Here is a 19,690-nt window from a genome sequence, read left to right on the forward strand (position 1 = left end):
AATAGTCATTTTACCCTAAGATTAGTTATCAGTGTTTGATTAAGTGTCTTTTGGGAATTGTAGTCGGGGAGTTACCGGAGCAGCAGTCATACAGTTCCCGATCAGCTTTTCAACAGATTGCACCCATGAATCCACTAACACCAGTACTAGATAGAATCTTAATTAATAGCCCAAAATCCTCAAGCTTGAACCAACGTCAAAATTGGTAAAAAAAATCAACGATGAATGGAAGTCAACGAAAGTCAAAGTCTAAGGTTGCTGAGTACGCTCAACGTACTCAATGTACGCCCATCGTATGCGGCCTGATCCCACTTTTTCATTAAGCACTTTGTCCCTTAAGGTATTTTGTCCAGGGCTCAAATCTAGACTCAAAACATCGAATTAAGTCATAAAGTTTCCACCTTTATGACTTTCCATGGCTAGAAAAGGTCCAAAAGCTAAAATCCAAACTTATTAATCCATTAAGACATCACAACTCTTGCATGGAAGGGATAGAAGGACCAAGATCACATTTTATGGTTTCTATGTAACACCTAAAGTCAGGAAGGCCAAGAAAGGAAAGAAAACCCTAAGTTTAAGGGACGACTCGACGAGTCCAAGGAGGAACTCGATGAGTCCGAGCGGGATCCGGGTCAATGAGTAAGTGATCGACTCGGCAAGTCGGCTAAGGAGACTCAGCTAGTCTGGTCTGAACGAGGAAAACCCTAAATCCAGGACTTGGAGCCTATTTAAACATCTCATTCCCTCCCCTAAGGTTCCTTTACTGCCTCTTTCACCCAGAACACCGAATCCTAAGCCCCATTGTTGCTCATTCAAGCTTCCAAGCCATTTTTGGGTGATTTGAAGGAAAAAGAAAGAGGGGAATCATTGAAGCTTCAAGGATTGGCCTTAAATCTGGAGTTTGTGGAACCTTTCTGAGTTATTGAAGGTACTAAGTCGTTTCCTTCATATAGATCTATTCTAGTAGAGAGCTTTAGGGTTTTTTTAGCCATGATTAGTTATCCATATGAGTTGGAAGCCAGATCTGAAGTTGCTACTTCGGATCTAAGCATACTTTGGCCTTGTGCAGCATAAAGTATATGTTCTTGAGTTGATTATAGAGCCTCCTTGCCATAAACCCTAGTTTATGGTGTGTTTAGCCTAGATCTCCTTCTCTACACGTATAGTTTGCAACTTTACGTGAGGAATGGGATTGGGAAGGGCAGATCTACAGTTTGGAGTCCATGCATGACTCAAAATCCCTCTGCATGTTTGAGGATCTGAATGGACTCGGAAAGTCCTTTGAGTGGACTCGGCGAGTAGCATGAAGATTAGGAGCAACTCGACGAGTGGGATGAACAACTCGTCGAGTCAGATGAAGATTGCCTTGTACTCGGCGAGTCTGCTCTTGGACTCGGCGAGTCAGGTCGCGAAACCCCAAACCCTTCGAGTTGAGACTCAAATCAGTGAGTCGAGTGGAGACTCGGTGATTCGGATAGGTCAGGACTCGGAAATCGGTAGACTCGACGAGTCATGGACTGACTCGGCGAGTCAAGTCGCGAAAGGAAGGACACTGAGCATATGAACTCGGCGAGTCAGTAGGTTGACTCAGCGAGTAGGGTTGACATGGGAGGGTGACCTTGACCAGGACTTTGACTTTGACCAGCGTTGACTGGATTGACTTTCGGGGGTCAATTAGACTAAGTGTTGCATTGATATTGGTAGCTCGGAGAGCTAGTAGAGCAGGAGTTCAGAGAGTTGTTGAGCAGCAGCTAGAGGGGTTATCAGCAAGAGCAGGTGAGTTTCCCTTTGTGTGAATGGGTCTAAGGCCACAATGCCGGCCCATGTCGATACAAGTAGGAAGACCCGGGGGTTAGCCCTAGGTACAACATACTAGTATGATATTCAGGACGAGGTCCAATGATAGTGGACGGGTTCCCAAGGAATGGTTTCTATGTTAGTTTATACTTGTTGTTTGTGTGATACATGTATGTGCCTGGTAGGGAGATGAGTGTGGGTGAGGTCCCTTATCTCACTAATAGCAGAGTGTGGATGGTGTTCCACATCTCATTAGCAGCAGAATAGGGGCGTGGCCCAAGTTAGGGAAAGAGTGAGTGTGGGATGGGCCCGTATCTCACTATCAGTAAGGGCATGGACGGGGTTCCATGACTCATCAGTAGTAGGACAAGGGCGAGGCCCAAGATAGGCGAGGCCTCAGGACAGGATTTGTGAGTATATGTTAGCTTATGTGTTGTTATATGCTTATGTGCTATTATATGTTAGCGGGCGGGGCCCAATGACAGGCGAGGCCTAAGTTAGACAAATTTGTATCCGAGCGGGGCTCGAAGCCAGGCAGGGCCTGGAGCGGCGGGGCCGTTTGTAACACCCCGTTCTTTAAGTGTTTAATTATGAGTCCCTGAGATTTAAGAGGAAAGGTAATTCTGGTCCTTTTCGAGAAATGAGTTTCATCCGAGAAGGCTTCGGGCGGGTGTATGTGTTAGAAGTATTGGGCTTCTCGTCACCCTCGTATGAATGTAAATTTATTTGAGAGCGGGTTTAGATTAGAGGAGTTACGGTGCTTCGAAGTTGATCATTGTTTATAGCTCTTTGTAGTATGAGTGGAAAAAGGATCCCATGCATGCATGGCATGCATGTAATTTTTGAAAGGTGGCTGGGTACGCCCAACGTAAGCTGGACGTACGCCCAGCGTAATGGGACGAAATTTTGCGGGTGGCCCGGTGAGTACGCCCAGCGTACCAAGGAAACCCCAAACCCTATTTTTAGGGTCAGCCACTATATAAGGATCATGTTGGTTCACCCCTCAGCCTCCTTATGCTCATCTTCACCTCAGAGAAACCCTAGATCTCGTATTCTCTCATATTTGGGTGTGTTTGACCTTGGAAAGCTCTTGTTGGCAAAAGAAAGGCTTGAAGGAGAAAAGGGAAGTTGTCAAAGAAGAAGAAGAACGTGTGGAGCTTGTAGATCTGAAGAAATACCACCCTTTGGAGCTTGTTTGAGGTATAAAGCTTCTTGCTTGACCTTCATATTGCATAGATCTATGTATTTTGAAGCTTTGTTACTATTCTTGTCCCAAAAGTCCTCACCTTGTTGCATAGTTCGATTTGGTCAAGATTATCTGTCCTTTCAGATCTTTGGAGAGGTCTTGAGTGATAAAAATGAGGTCCCAAGGGCTATAGTTGTTCCATGTATGAGATATATAGGTCTTAATGGATTAAGACCTTGGATTAAGAGCTTAAGGACGTCCCAAGTGATAAAGTCTGAGACTTTATGATTTCTAATCATATTTGGCCTATGGATCTGAAGTTTGGGCTTAAGAGCTTAAGTCATTAAGATGTTAAAAGGACTTATTGAACATTGCAGTTACGCCCCGCGTAGCGGGCCATTGCCCCGTTCTCATTTGCATTGCATTGCAGTACGCCCAGCGTACCAAGGAGGGTACGCCCAACGTACTCCTCCTGTGGACTTTCTTTTGGGCTTTTGAGTTGGGCCATTTGTGGGTTGTTGGTGTTTGGGCCAAGTCTAGAAATTATGAATAGAGTATTTTGGGCCCAATTAATATTATGGATATTGGATCTAGGCCCATTTGGTGAGGTGGGCCCAATTTGGTAAATCGAGCCAATGTTGGACCTTGTGTGAGTTTTGGACTTTGGTTTTTGCCCGATAAGTGGAAGTATGTTTGACCTAATGCTTATGCTTGTTATGTTGGTTAGTTCGGGATTTGCGGTGAGTTGGTGGTTCAAGAGTCTACTTCTTCTGTTCAGAGTATCGGCATTCGCGAGGTGAGTTATCCTCACTATATCGACAGGGTCTAAGGCACCAAGGCCGACCCTTTATTGGATTGAGATTCGGATATGTTTATTATGTTATTGCTTGATATGTCTGCATCCTGGTAGCTAGGATGGTATATGCTAGAGACCTGGTTAAGGTCGGTTTCCCGATATGTAGAGTGATGTTATGCTAGTGACCAGTTAGGTCGGTAACCTGGTTAGGGTAATGATATGTTATGTGATCTGCTTGATTGGTTTGTTGACTATGACTGTTATATGACTGTATGTTATGTGCACATGGTTGTTTGGACTGGAGATGGGTTGAGGCGGGTCTTGATTTGTGCTGTAGGCCAAGATACCCAGGGCGGACCGGTTGTTCCAAAGGCCCAACGAGCGGTCCGGATAGGCTGTAGGCCCCACGAGGGCAGACCAGACGTGCCGAGGCTCGGAGAGTGGACCAAGCCGACTGAAGGCCCGATGCAGGCGGACCAGTCATACTGTAGACTCAGAGAGTGGACCAAGTGGGTTGAAGGCCCGGTGCGGGCGGACCAACCACACTGTAGACTCGAAGGACATGACTAGACTCGGAGGGTGGACCCGGTGGACTGAAGGCCCGATACGGCGGACCAGTCACACAGTAGACCCGTTATGCATGGTTGTTTTATGTTATGTATGTTTTTTTTGCTATGGGCCGGAAGGCAATATGTTTTGGATCGGAAGGTCGTAGCCTGGAAGGGCGTATATGTGGTTGGTATTTTGGGGGTATCTCACTAAGCTTTCGGGCTTACAGTTGTGGTTTAATGTTTTTCAGGTTCTTCAGGAGACTGTGGCAAGGCAAAGGCATGATCGTACCGCTCCTCGCGTTTATGTTTTATGATATGGACCTGTGAATACTCTGATAATAAATGTATTGAAAACCTTTTTGTAATAACGTTATTAAAATGGATCGTTTTGAAAAGTTTAAATTATGTTGAAATTTTTGGTCGTTAAACCGTTGTAGCGGGCGAGGCCCGAGGTAGGGGCGAGGCTCAAAATAGCGGGCGTGACCCAGTATGTCCATTATGTGGTTATGCATGGTATGTGGTAGGGTGGGGAACTCACTAAGCTTCGTGCTTACGGTTTTCAGTTTTGGTTTCAGGTACTTCCGGTAGCGGAGGGAAGAGCTTGGGGTGATCGCATGGCACACACCATTGATTAGATAGCCTGGGAGTGTTTTACTCTGATAACGAACATGTCTTTTGGAAATTAATACTCTATTATGTTTGGGATTGATGATTTTGCTTTAAGTAATGTTTTATTAAAAGAAATTTTTGGTCTTGAATTTTGGGTCGTTACAAGTTGGTATCAGAGCCTTGGTTTGAGGGATTCGGACATGCTCTTGGGTGTGTCTGAACTCAAACTGAGGAATTGGTATAAAGGTTTTCAAAATGAAAAGACAGATTGTAAAAAGAAAGTTTTGAGAAAGAAAACAGTTTTAGAAAAGCAAAAAGAATTCAGAAATAAAAGAATTTTGATAAGAGAAAAGGGTGTGGTGCATGCAATCAGCCGAGCTCAAGTAAGTACCCCAAAATACCCATACAATTTTATGTTATGAATATCGGTTAATAGAATAGCATGCTAGATTAGGACTAAGGATCTAGGGAGGATGCATTATGTGCCTGTTATATGTGCTTTGAGCTGCATGATAGTGCTGATTAGATAGTAGCAGTATAGCCTATTTAGGTTATGCCTGAGATTATGAGTTTGTGTTGCATGCTAGTACAGATTCTTGGTATGATAATATGATTGCTTGAGTATGTTATAGTTTGATTTTTCTCCTTGTCTGAATGTTGCTTGATGTGTGCATTGTGGGATTCTAAGTGATGGGAGTTAGTCATTAGGTGGGTACGTCACGTCACATGTGATCAGGGTTGAATAATCTCAGAGTGCTGGATTTGGCCCTATTGCGTAGCTCTTGTTTGAGTCCAACCGTTGTAGGGACGAGTCTTTTACTCGAAGGATTATCTGAGCCTCGTCACATGTGATAGTATCCAGGGAATGGCTAATTGGCATCACAAGGAGTCCTTCATCAGATGAGGACTGGCTTGGTTTGAGTCAGAAGTTTCCCTAGGGCAAGCCTAGGATGAGGTAGTGCTGGCAGCAGTAGAAGTAGAACAGGGACCTGGTGGAGCCGAAGCAGTTCTTGAGAAAAGTACGGATAGATGTGGAAGGTATTATGGGCCCGTACTACTGAAAGAAGAGGATCCGTACTCGATTCGGGAAAGGCCGAGACAAGACCGGGAACCTGGTAGTGCGTGTGTTTGGTCTCGCAGTAGTGATGAGTATTCTGATAGTGGTTGTGTTATATGTTTCAGCACGGTGACGTTGCGAGAGAGACCAGTGGGCGGATCAGGCGTCGGAGAGGGATCAGGCTCGGGTTCAGGAGCCGAGCAGCTCGAGGAGCGAATGAGGGAGTTGATATCGATTGAGGTTACGCGCAGCATACTAGACCAGACTCCTGTGATCTTTGGCACGGTCAAGGAGGGTATATTTGAAGTCTTGGATGAGAGGCTGGGAGCCTTCCGTACCTAGATGATGACATTGATGGGAGCGCGTACTTTGACATTTCGAGAGTTCAGGGCTTGCGGGGCACAAGATTATCATGGGGCTAGGGACCCCATCATTAGCAGCAGATGGTTGGCTGATGTTGCCAACGCATTCCGTACGAGCCGGTGTCCCGAGGGGGACAAGGTCAGACTCGCTTCCTGTCTTCTAAAGGACAGAACGAGGGATTGGTGGGAAGAGATTGGTCATGATTTGGGTGATGATGTCGCGTTGGACGCGATGACATGGGGTGATTTTTCAGCAAGGTTCAGGGCGGAGTTTTCGCCAATTATTGAGGTGCAGCAGTTGGCACGGGAGTTTTAGGATTTGACGCAGACCATTAAGACTGTGGCGGAGATCACCGCCAAGTTCAGGGAGAGGGCCATTCTTGTTCCGCAGTATGTCGCGGATGAGGAGATGAAGAAGGACCGATACCACGAGATGTTGAGAGCTGACATCAGGGAGTTCGTGAGTAGGTCCGGCTGTAAGACGCTGGAAGATATGATCTCTCGGGCTAAAGAGAGGGAGATTGACTTGGAGCAGTTTCGAAAGAGGAAATCGGATGAGGTTCAGGTAGCCTCAGGTTCGGGAAAAAGGCCCAAGGGATCGGATTCAAGATCGAGGGATTATCAGGACCGCAGCCGGTGCGGGAAGTGTAGCAGGGCGCACGGGGGCGCGTGCAGGAGTGGTAGTGGTGGTGAGTCTGGCTGCTTCAAGTGTGGTCGGACTGGTCATTTTAGCAGGGATTCTACTGTAACCACCACGCAAGGATCAGACTTGATATGTTTTCACTACAATCAACGGGGCCACAAGAAGGCCCAGTGCCCCAGTTTGGTTTCGGCAGGACGGGTGATGGCACCTGCCCCTGCAACCTTGAGGATCACGGACGGCTGTCAAGGCCGCGTAGAGGTGCCTACGGTAGGAGGCAGGGCTTTTCAGATGACTACCCTGGAGATGCGAGCAGCACCGGACGTTGCAGGTATGCGATTTCCCTAGCTATGGTAAGCTTGGGGTTCCTCAGCAGGTTGATTATAGAATGGTAGCGAGGATTGGGATTTCTTTTTAAGCATTGAGCAACAAGGGTTAAGCAGGATCGAAGTGGGGGAGAATCCTCAGAGCGCGCAAAGGTAAGAGTACACAGATCCCGAATGAGTGTGCAACCTCCGAGAAGGAAAAGAAGTGGTACAACGTTTGATGGATTGAGGAGTTCAGGGTTAGGAGTTTGAGAGACCCCCCCTCAACCAGTGTGTGTATTAGTGATGGTTAGTATGTGGTTGAGAATTCAGGTTGGGGGATTGCCTGTAGGACTCGAGCGAGTCAGAAGGAGGATCTTGAGAACTGATAGCACAGGGTGCTTTCGTATTAGCAGTCAGTGGTGGAAAGTGTTGTAAGATTACGGGGCAGCCGTAGCATTCACTAGCGATCAATGGTGGAAAGTGTTGTAAGACTACGGGGCAGCCGTATGGGTAGTCGTAGCATTCCATAGTAGCTTCACTGGCGGAGTTGGGGCGAGGCCCTTAACTCCTAGTGATCAGATAGGGATCAGGAATGGGTAGTGGATGAGAATGGTAGGAGTTGCCTGTTATATCCCTAGAGAGGTGAGATCTTGGGAGAGGCCACTCCAGGATATAGTTGGGTGAGACCCAGGGGCGAGGCCTGTATGAGAGTAGCAGTATAGGTGAGACCTGAGAGCAGGGTTGCTCAGTAGTATGGTTGGGTGAGACCCGTGGGCGAGGCCCAAGCGAGAGTGGTTAGACAAGTGGGACTAGAAGGTTAGAGGCGGGTGAAACCCGTGGGCGAGGCTCGTGAGTTTTTGCAGCACAGGTAGGACCTGGTAAGGATCTTAGTGTCTGGATAGGGATCGAGGATCCCAGGATTGTAGTGCATGAATGGCAGAATAGATTGAGCAATTATAGGTGGTCGAAGCTTCTTCAAAAGTCACTGGGAGCGACTAGGAGTTGTGTTGGGACTAGCGACCGGGGGGCAGCTGGTAATCCAGATATCAGTAGGACGGTAAGGACCATGGTGGTCTCAGTCATCCGGAAAGCAGATGAGGAATAAAAGAATTTGCAGTCAGTAGTAGTGCGGGCATTCGGTGTATGGTGGAATTTACTTAGTTGATCGTGGGGTGCTCGACACCAAATTATAGTAAAAAGAAATTCCAGTGAATACTGGCGATGATGACCCGTACTGGAGGTAGTGGGAGTGACGGATTTGGTGAAGATAGGATCTTCACAGTGGTAGAGGGAATAGATGGTTATGGAGCATTGCCTTGGGAAGGCAAGGAAATCGCGCAAGGAAAGAAGGGGTGGACCCATATGGGGTCAGTGCAGTAATTGGAGAGTACCAGAAGGATTGTCGGTTGAGTAAGTTGTGTGTCCAAAATGTTCAGGGTCAGGGTGGACCCGAGATTATTATCCATAAGGATTGATGTTAGTCTGAATGACCGGGCGGAAGACCAGCGAAGGTAGGCAGCCGGGGTTAGAATAATTAGTAGGGTATTGGAGGCAAATCGCAGGCGGTGGGCCATAGCAAACTTCGAGGACGAAGTTTAGTTTAAGTGGGGGAGAGTTGTAACACCTAAAGTCAGGAAGGCCAAGAAAGGAAAGAAAACCCTAAGTTTAAGGGATGACTCGATAAGTCCAAGGAGGAACTCGGCGAGTCCGAGCGGGATCCGGGTCAATGAGTAAGTGACCGACTCAGCGAGTCGGCCAAGGAGACTCAGTGATTATGGTCTAAATGAGGAAAACCCTAAATCCAGGATTTGGAGCCTATTTAAACGTCTCATTCCCTCCCTTAGGGTTCCTTTACTGCCTCTTTCACCCAGAACACCTAATCTTAAGCCCCATTATTGCTCATTCAAGCTTCCAAACCATCTTTGGGTGATTTAAAGGAAAAAGAAAGAGGGGAATCATTGAAGCTTCAAGGATTAGCCTTAGATCTAGAGTTTGTGGAACCTTTCTGAGTTATTGAAGGTACTAAGTCGTTTCCTTCATATAGATCTATTCTAGTTGAGAGTTTTGGAGTTTTTTTAGCCATGATTAGTTATCCATTTGAGTTGGAATCCAGATCTGAAGTTGCTACTTCGGATCTAAGCATACTTTGGCCTTGTGCAGCATAAAGTATCTGTCCTTGAGTTGATTATAGAGCCTCCTTGCCATAAACCCTAGTTTATGGTGTGTTTAGCCTAGATCTCCTTCTCTACACGTAAAGTTTGCAACTTTACGTGAGGAATAGGCTTGGGAAGGGCAGATCTACAGTTTAGAGTCCATGCATGACTCAAAAGCCCTCATTTGAACCTTTACCTATATATATATATATATATATATATATATATATATATATATATATATATATATATATATATATATATATATATATATATATATATATATATATATATATATATATATATATATATATATATATATATATATATAGGGAGAGGTTCAAATAAGAATAAAAAAAGATTAAGAACTCTAAGAACCTCCATTTTATAGTTATTAAAATATGAATGCTTATTAAACATTTAAAAATCATTTTTTTCTTTTCTTTTTTGATAAGAAAATGACAAATTCATAATTTTACTGTTTAATATTTTCATTCGCTTTGTAACACAAAATATATATATATATATATATATATATATATATATATATATATATATATATATATATATATATATATATATATATATATATATTACATAATTTCATATAGTCCATTTACAGTCTAATACATAAAATTCACAACTTAATACAACTAATTTTACAATAATTTAAAATTTCAAAGAAGTCAAACACAAATTCTACTATCACCAACCACTACCACACACTATCACCAAACACTTGTGTCACCGTTGTAACCGTCCTTTTCTTCCAAATCCGATATGTATACAAAATCATGTATTAACAACTTAAATAGTATATTCAAAGTTGAATAAACTTATTAATTCATTAATTTAGAGTTTAATGCAAAACAATTATAATAACTCTTACATTCTTACATATTTATACAAGAAAATTAATACAACCATTCATACGTAAATAATTTATATTTTAACAAAAAAAAAAGTTCACAACTTAATACAGTCAATTCACAATTTAATACAGTCAGTTCACAGTTTAATACACAAAATTCATAGATTAATACAATAAATTTACAGTTTAATATACATAAATGTTATATTTTAACTTAAAACTTATATGTATACCTTTAAATATGAAGGCTAGTGTTTCTTTTAAAGTTTAATTTATACAATATTAATAGTTTATATTTTATACAATTTATCTATATTTAGAGAAAATCATATATGTGTATAATGATTCTTTTTTTTTTAAATACAATTTTTTTTATAAAAAAAATCATAGCTTAATATAGTTAATTCACAGTTTAATACCATGAATTCACAATTTAATATACAAAATTCACCATTTAATATAATAAATTCACAGTTTAATATAGAAAATTCATAACGTAATACAGTTAATTAATAACTTAATACAGTCAATTGTCTCTTTTAAAAAAAGTTAATACAATCAATTCGTAGTTTAATACAATCAATTCACAGTGTAATACGTAAAACTAGTAGTTTAATACAATAAATTCACAGTGTAATACAGTTTAATACACAAAACTTATATATTTACAACAATATTCTTAACTTAAAACTTATATTTATACATTTATATCTGGAGGCATTTGTGTATATTAAAATGTGAATTTATTATATTAAGTTCTGAATAAAATTCACATATTAATACACTAATTTCACAACTCATTTACACATAAAATTTAGATTTTTTGATAAAAAAAAAAAAAGCAGAATTTACAGTTTGATGAAACATTTCAGACACTAATTCATATCTTAATTCCATATTTCAAACACTAAAATGCACAACTGATTGCAAAAAAAAAAACAAAACAAAACAAAAAAAAACAAAAAAAAAAACAAAACAAAGACAAAACAAAAAAGAAAAAACAAAAACAAAATTCATAACATAATACACGCTTCAGACACTAATTCAAAGCTTAAAACAAAATTTTAAACACTTATTAAGAACTTAAAAACTTACAGATCTCATTGAGGCATTTCATCGAACACCTTGTGTGCACATTATTTCCAGATCTGATGTGATTTACAGATCTAAAATTGTCATATTCCTTAGAGTCTTCAGATATTCAAGATCTGATCTTATTACCATATAGATCATTATCGAAGAAGATGTAAAGCAACATGAAGATGGTGTTTGGAGGAGAAAACGAAGGATGTTGTCACACCCCAAAACCAGGAACGGCGGAAACGTTCTGGGGCGGAGGACGTCATGTATAATATCAACAACAATGTAAAGTAGTAAACAAGCAACAACATCATCCATTGCATTAATAATATAATTATTATACAAATGTGTTCTGTCAAATTTTGATAAACACTAAAGCATAAATCAAAATGAAAGATAAGTCTTGAACAAGCTCCATCTTCCTTTCTCCTTGCATCGGTACCTGTCTATGATGACCTGAGGATACAATTAATTTTGAAAGCGAGTATCAGCTTTAAAGCTGGTGAGATCATAAGCATTTTAGTGTCTAAATTTGTATGTGAGAAAATGTAAGTATATGTACTTAAAAGTATTGAAAGTGTATATGAACTGTAAGTGTTTGAAAAACCCTAGAATCCCTATGATTCCTATAAATAACCAAAGGAGTCTTCTACCAAGACTTAACTGTTCTGTATGTAGTCTTCTACCAAGACCTAACTGTTCTGAATGTAGTCTTCTACCAAGACTTAACTGTTCTGTATGTAGTCTTCTACCAAGACCTAACTGTTCTGTATGTAGTCTTCTACCAAGACCTAACTGTTCTGAATGTAGTCTTCTACCAAGACCAAACTGTTCTGAATATTACCCTTTGGTACTAGGGTAACTATCATTGTTAACTTTGCGACATCCGTAGACGTACTCTTACCTCTGTTGCTAACAGCTGGGTATAGGAATAGTCAATCCCTTAATCGTATACCTGTAATGGTACCAACCGTTTGACATCCGTGGATGTACTTTCACCTCTGTGGCTAACAGAGATTTTAGGAATGGTCAATTCCACAACTGTATCCTTGGGTACTAGGATATTAAACCCAATCTATCTCGTCGGTTATATGATTGAAATCACAAGGTAAAGATAAGAATGAGGGTTTTGATAACAGAGTCGATACATATAAAATGTAATAGGACTCCTCCTGATATATCTATGTAGCAGTGCTCTTATAAGTATGATCATGTAAAGTAATCATGTATATGTACTTATGTAAATGTGCTAATGTAGTTGAAATCAGGTAAAAGTAATCATGTATATGTACCTATGTAAAAGTGCTAGTTGTAATGTGTGTTCTCTCTATCTAGCAAGTATAGTAATGTAAACGTCCTAGTATAGTTGTATATGTAATGTACTGTAATGTTCTAGAAAGTATTGACTCATGAATGAACTGACTCATTGAATGATATCGCGTTCTAGCAATGATTCTAGTATCTTCCTGAACTACCCCTATGGTAGCTTTCTAGTAATCTAAGTGTACGTATGGACGTGGATGTATACCCTTGCTACCCAAGGGCATAGGATGAACTGGAAGGACCTTTTATGACTATACATGAGTACATGATATATAATTAATATTTAAACGACCTTCGGACGAATACTCAAAATCCCACCAGACCACATCTCAAGGCGCGAAAAGGAAATAGGGTGGATAGCCGTCCTAAGTCTTTTAAACATTTCTTATATAAGTATACATATAGGGGCATGCAATTGATAATAAAGTAAAAGCATAAGTAAGTTTTGTAAACAATTGAAACGGAAATATTATTTTAGGAGAAGATCGACTTGATGTCAATCTATAAAACAATTTGAAGGCATAAGCATAATAAAACAGTTTTGAGTATAAGAAACATTTGTTTGAAACCCAGTTGTAAATAAGTTTGAAGTATGATAGACAGAGTAAGAAGTACAGTGTAAGAAGTAGTTTGAAAACATATAAAATGTTTATAAAAACCATTTGAAGGAAACTGTTTGGTAAAACGGCTAATGAGTAGCCAAATCTTTTGAATGCTGTATATTAATCACATGTGATTGATGTAATAAGTGATAATGTCCGACTTACAAATCACATGTGATTGACATAATAAGTAGCATGATTCTACTTGTATCCCCCCCCCCCCCCATAAAACATTTAAAAAGAGTTTAAAACATTAGTTAAGGGGTATGAACTCACCTGAGGTAAGTGACTGGAATTGAACGGACGGTTATCGTACGGAAGGATCGGACAAGTGCTTGGTGTCAAGTAGGGACTTAGACACACACAATGATCCTAATTACATATGAAAACATATGTATATAAATAATTAGTGATTATAACACTAATTATACAAGTAATAACATTTAAGCGCGAGGCTAACACTTTTGGTCAAGTGCTAGGAGGATAATGGGTTGCAACAAAGAAGTGCAATGCTCCTAATGGAAGTTTAAGGTCAATAGACCATATTCATTAGAGTTTACGGCCCAGGGGAGTAAGCTCCTGGCCGTAAACTCTCAACCAAGTCATGAAATGGAGTTTAGAAGTACTACAACCTTAGAGGGGAATTGTTTCAAGGCTAGACAAGTGTTTGGGCACCACATTGACTCCTTTGGGGAGTTTACGGCCCAAAGACCCTTTTCCCTTGGAGTTTACGGCCGTAAACTCCCTTGGGAGGGTGATTATTGTCCTTTCAAGTCTCCAACATTTCTAGGAACAAGTCTAGGCTTCAACCATTGGATTAAGGAAGGTTTATGGCACTAAATGGGACCATTTGATGGAGTTTACGGCCATAGAACTCTTTGGGACATAAACTCCCTCACACATGAGGTCCTAAGAATTTTAACTAGTCCATATCTCATCTAGGTACTTGCCCTAAAAGTTTCTTGGCCTATGGAAGTGTCTAGGGTGTCCTTTGACCCCATTTAAGGAGTTTACGGCCCAAGAATTACTCTTGGCCGTAAACTCTCCAACACTTAAGCTTTTCATGTGTTATTTAGGTCCTAAACACATTAAGGTACATGCCAAAAATGAATACTAAGCCTTAGGAAGAGTTTGAAGGCATTTTGGAGCCTAAAACTTGGAGTTTACGGCCTAAGGAGTTTCTTGGCCGTAAACTCCCTTATAGAAATGATTTCTAAGGGTTTTGATGGCATAAATCATGAGTTTAAAGCTTCTAGGTGTTTGTTCTAAGGCTAGGGATCACAAGGCACTCATATGTGCCCTTTACTTGGAGTTTACGGCCCAAGAGGTTGTTCCTTGGCCGTAAACTCCTCAAACTACTTGCTTTTGATTTGTTTCTAGCCTCTAATGATCATACACTAAGTCCTTAATTAGATGCCTAACACGGAATTAGGACTAGGTGGCCTTTAGGCTTGATTTTGGAGTTTACTCCCCAAGAACGTTCTTGGGCGGTAAACTCCCGGATCTTGTGTTTTGGACATGTAAACAATGTTATAATTCATATCACAAGTATTAAAATACATTTAGGGAAGTAGACTCACAATCTGGGATGAAAACCCGAAGATCCGTGAGAGAGAAAGGGGCTTTTCTCTAAATGGAATTCAACTAATGAACCAATTTGGTTCAGAATTCTATTTATAGTCCTGAGATTTTTGGCAGAAAATATTTCTAATCTCGGAATGGATTCTAATGATTCTAGGATAATGGAATTTACAGTGTTTCACAAAATCCTAGTGCAACCACTCTCCTAATACCCCTTTTTGGTGTAATACCCTAAATCTGCCAAACTTATTCCAAAAGTTTGAATTTTCATTGTAACTGCTCTACTTCTATTGGATTGAAGTGGTTTGATTTAGAATGGAAATTTCGGGTTGTCACATCATCCCCCTGTTAAAGGGAATTTCGTCCCGAAATTAGAATTTAGGCAAGGAAGTATGCACGAATGATCGAGACGTGAGGAGGAAACTTCCTAATCGATTGGTTCTAGCGCACTTAAGTGAAATCGGGCTCTCGGTTGGTAGTCCAACGAACCTTCACTAACTGGCGACAGTGTTGCTTCGTCCGCTTGACCTCTCGGTCGAGGGTCACTACGGTTCTGATACGAAGGCAAGGATCTCGACGAGTGGACTTGCAAGAGTCCTACGGAAAGGTATAGTTTCACGATCGAGATGCGAAGAGTAGAAAGTATGTTACTGAGCTCGCGGAGTAGATCGAGTTTGTGCGAGGCACAAGACCGATTCTGATAAGAATCTCGGAGGTCCTGTCTAACTTGGATTTAGCTTTCCACGCTTTATTAAGCGTATAAATCCATTCCCAGAGTGAGTTATTCTAAAGAACTTGGTCACTCACTTGGAATCTCAAAGGTTCCTTTTCTTGAGTAACTTCCCAGTCAAGGCCACCCCTTGCTGGGTCAAAGTCGTACGAGTTTCTGTAGTTTGCGAGGAGTTCTGAATGAACTAAGGCGGTAGGTCGGTAAGACCTAGAGTTTGGCGAAGGAATGTCGGCGTCTCTGATATCGATACCCTGTTACTACGAGGGTAGATAAGTAAGTCATTACAAGGAGAAATGACGAACTGATCCAGGTAAGAAAGATGTATCCTACTCGTTTAGCTCATGAAAGCTATGGGCGCATTGGTCCTATCCGGAGGGTATCACTACAGACTCGAAGTGTCCGTATCGAGTTCGGGAGATAGTCTTCCGGACATCTTTTCCTAACACTCGAACTGGTGATATTCGGATCCCGGATTCATTCTTGGAGGTAGTTTCTTTCTTTGCGATTGCTCAACCATTTTGTCTACGCGTGGCAGAGATAACGATTTCTAATGAAAAATCTCGACGGGGTCCTCAATAATCGAGGTACATGCAATGCGATCCGTCGATCTCTGGAAGAATATGACCGAGGTTCTCTAGGGTGAGAAACATAGCCTTCTAATTCTATTTATGTGTAGTTCGCGAAGTTGTCCAAACTGTTCTTGTATCTCCGTGGGTGTTTAAACTATAGGGCGACCTGTTTTCGGGAGTCGTACTGGGTTCTATGCTTGTTCTCATGACGATGTGATTACTCGTACTTAGGCAGTTCTCCGTCCTGAAGTTCATATTAGAATTCATACTTAGTTTCACAGTCACCCTTTCGTGTATACGAGTCATATATAATTAAGGTTGAAAAGGTAGTCGAATAACTGGTTCTTCTTTAAGTTCACATCCCATCGGGGAAAAGAATTTAAAGTGGAATCATCAATTCTAAACCTGTAGAACCTTGATTATATATCACTCTTATGCATACATTCTTCAATGATAGATCAACCGCATGAATCCCTGGATTAAACTTGACGTACTGCACGAGTGGTACTTCGGGATTTATTCGGAAAGAAAATAACTAATAGGTACTCCTGGCATGAGTACCTCGACGTTCTGATGTGAAGGTTTCGCTGGAAAAGTGATCTAGAAGAAAAGGGGTGTACGTATGAAGCTGTTTTCGTGAGGATCAAATTGAATCGAGTCGTATGATAATGTCGAAATCATACCGAAACTTAAAGACATTAGATTTGAACATAAGACGTTTACAGACAAAACACAACCGTGCAACGATGAACAGAGTTACAGTACTTTAGGTTTACCACAAGAATATTGCTGCGAATAAGATATACTACAAAAGACAAGTATACGCAGCACGAGAGTCCTTATACAGATAGGATCTCGCAAAAGGTAAGACTCGAGTTGCACTAGTTCTAGATAGTTTATAAGTCTGTTACAACGAAACGCCTAATTTATATATAACATGGTTCCTGAGCAGGCTCTCCTGCAGCTGTGATCCTGAGAATTCTCCCATCTTCGCCAGAGTTCTTTGCTATCGGGCAATCTTTCTTGAAGTGCCCTATTTCCCCGCATTGGTGGCATGCCTGGGTAGTACTAGTTTTGGCGACGGGATTGCGGTGTTTAGCCAAAGTTACGTGGACACGAGTGCCTTCCTTGTTACTCCACCTTACAAATTGTTTCTTAAATCGTTCTGCACTATAACTCGTCTTGCGCGCAGGGTTAGTCTCGATGAAAGGGACTTGAGTGATGGGTCGTTTCGGTGCTCCACAGTCACAAGCATGATGCCCTATGCTTAGGCAATTGCAACATTGCATCTCATGGCAATTTCCATGATGATGGAAACCACAAGTATCACACTTAGGGAGTTTTCCCTCGTATGGCCTGCTCGGTACGGGAACGGCAGGGGTTTCCACTTGCTGCTGTTGTATAGACAGCTTTTGGGCTCTCTTGCATTCCTTTCGGGCTTGACGCTTTCGTTTCTTGTTCTCTGCTTTTTGGCTTTGCGAGCCTGTGACTGTTACTGTTTGGTGATTTCCAGGATGGATATCACGATTGGGAACTTCATTCCCATCAGCAGTATTGACTGTGTTGCTAGTGCTACGGTGCGCAATGACCGCGGTTACGGCAGCCACTACAGCAGCTGTTAATGTCGTTTGAAAGGTAGCGGCGTCCATCGAAAAAGTATAGGTCTCGTTGCTTGGCTGGTCGTTTCCGGATGACGACATGATTCTGTAATACGAAAGATAAGGATTTGTGAGCGACTTTGGTTGACCCTGATGTACTTAGATTGTTCATGAAACAGTAAGAGTATTATCTCGAAAGTTTGACCTACATCCCTATGATGCAGTCCTGGTAAAGAATGAAAGTATGTTCGCTAAGGTTTGTCCTACATCCCTATGATGCAGTCCTAGTACGGAATGGAAGTATGTTCATAGAATGGTCTCAAGACGTTTGTCGTTCGAGCTGAGGTATAGTGGGTTAATGAATAACAAGATCCAACCACTGAAAGATACTTGGAAATGTCTCCGGAGATAAATCACTATAGTCCAATGATTTGACTAACTTGATTCAGATTGACTCTTATGAATGAATGATAAGAGTACTTGAATGAAGAACGACACAGAAGTTAGCCGGCTGTCAATATCTGTGATATTCACGATGTAAAGATTCTGGAAAATGACCTTGGAAAGGTCTTACATCATATACACTAAAGATAGTTCCTGACAGCATAAAGACCTAACTAAAGTACTTACGGTACAAGATAATTTCATAGAAAATGCCACATCCGACATAGACAGAAAATACGATTCCTTTTTATAAGGGAAATAAAGTAAAGCGTCTACAATTGGCGATGGTCATCCCTCTGGTGAACTCGTAGTTCAACCAATTGACGTTCCATGTCAAGTAGGTGTCCTTCGCACACCATCTGGCGTACCCGGATCTCTATGACTCCGGCTCGTGACTCGGCCAGTACTTGTAGCAGGATTTCATGGTCTCTCTCTGATCTCTCATGTGCATCTTCTAGATGGATGGTGTGGAGGGTATGCATTCTAGCATAGGCGACAACTTCTATAATCTGATGTAGAGCTGTCCTGCCTTGAATCTCATTTCGGGCCACTCTGCGGACCAAGATTGGCAAGACTATATCTGCTAAGAACTCATTGCTCAAGTCGTAAAAACTTCGGTCGCCATCAAATAGCATAGGCTGATCTTGTCCTTGGCTCCATGTTTCCAAGCATTCCACTCACTCAGGGTCGGGCCATGAAAAGCCGGACGAGGGTTAGGAATTGGAAAGGGAGCTGCTCGGGGTAGGTTCTCAAACTCTGGTTCGGAGTTAGCATCAGACGAAAGGTCTTCATCATGGTGATCATTCAAGGGGAACATGATGATCATTCTCTGGTTATTCTCCAAACCAACCAGCTATGACCTCATTCGGAAGGTACTGGCTGTCAAGGGGGATGGAGTCCAGTTATGATTTCTTTGCGAGAATTTAGGGTAAAAGAATAATTATTAGACGATCTATCTAGATAATTATGTAGAAAATCTTCATCAGTTACATCGCTATTTGTGAAGTGCATACCAGCTATGTGTAATCTAAATAGGATAGACCTTCGAATAAGTGACCTTAATTCCAAATTCACACAGAATAGGGGTAAGGCAAAATTATCACAGATTCTAAGTCTATAACATCCTAATTACATGCAGCCTTAGTGTATCCACTTAGCAACTATCAACTTAGTAATGAAGATCCCTTTTTAATTCTCAAGTATAAAGTACTCATAGTAACACCAAAATACACCTATAGTATTTTAAATTTATTGTTAGGTTCTATTGTTCTCATTGTGGTAGGGTTGGTAAGATTTTAGCATTGTTGCAACCACACACTTAAACTTAGGCACATGCTAGTCAACCCTCGGATAATATAGGCGATCAGGCTATATCTTCCCAGTTTTGACCATATGTCTCTAAGCCCACTTGTGTTGTCCAACAATCGTAATTC

Source organism: Lactuca saligna, chromosome 3 (genome assembly GCF_052625555.1).
Source record: "Lactuca saligna cultivar CGN05327 chromosome 3, ASM5262555v1, whole genome shotgun sequence".
Lineage (NCBI taxonomy): Eukaryota > Viridiplantae > Streptophyta > Magnoliopsida > Asterales > Asteraceae > Lactuca > Lactuca saligna.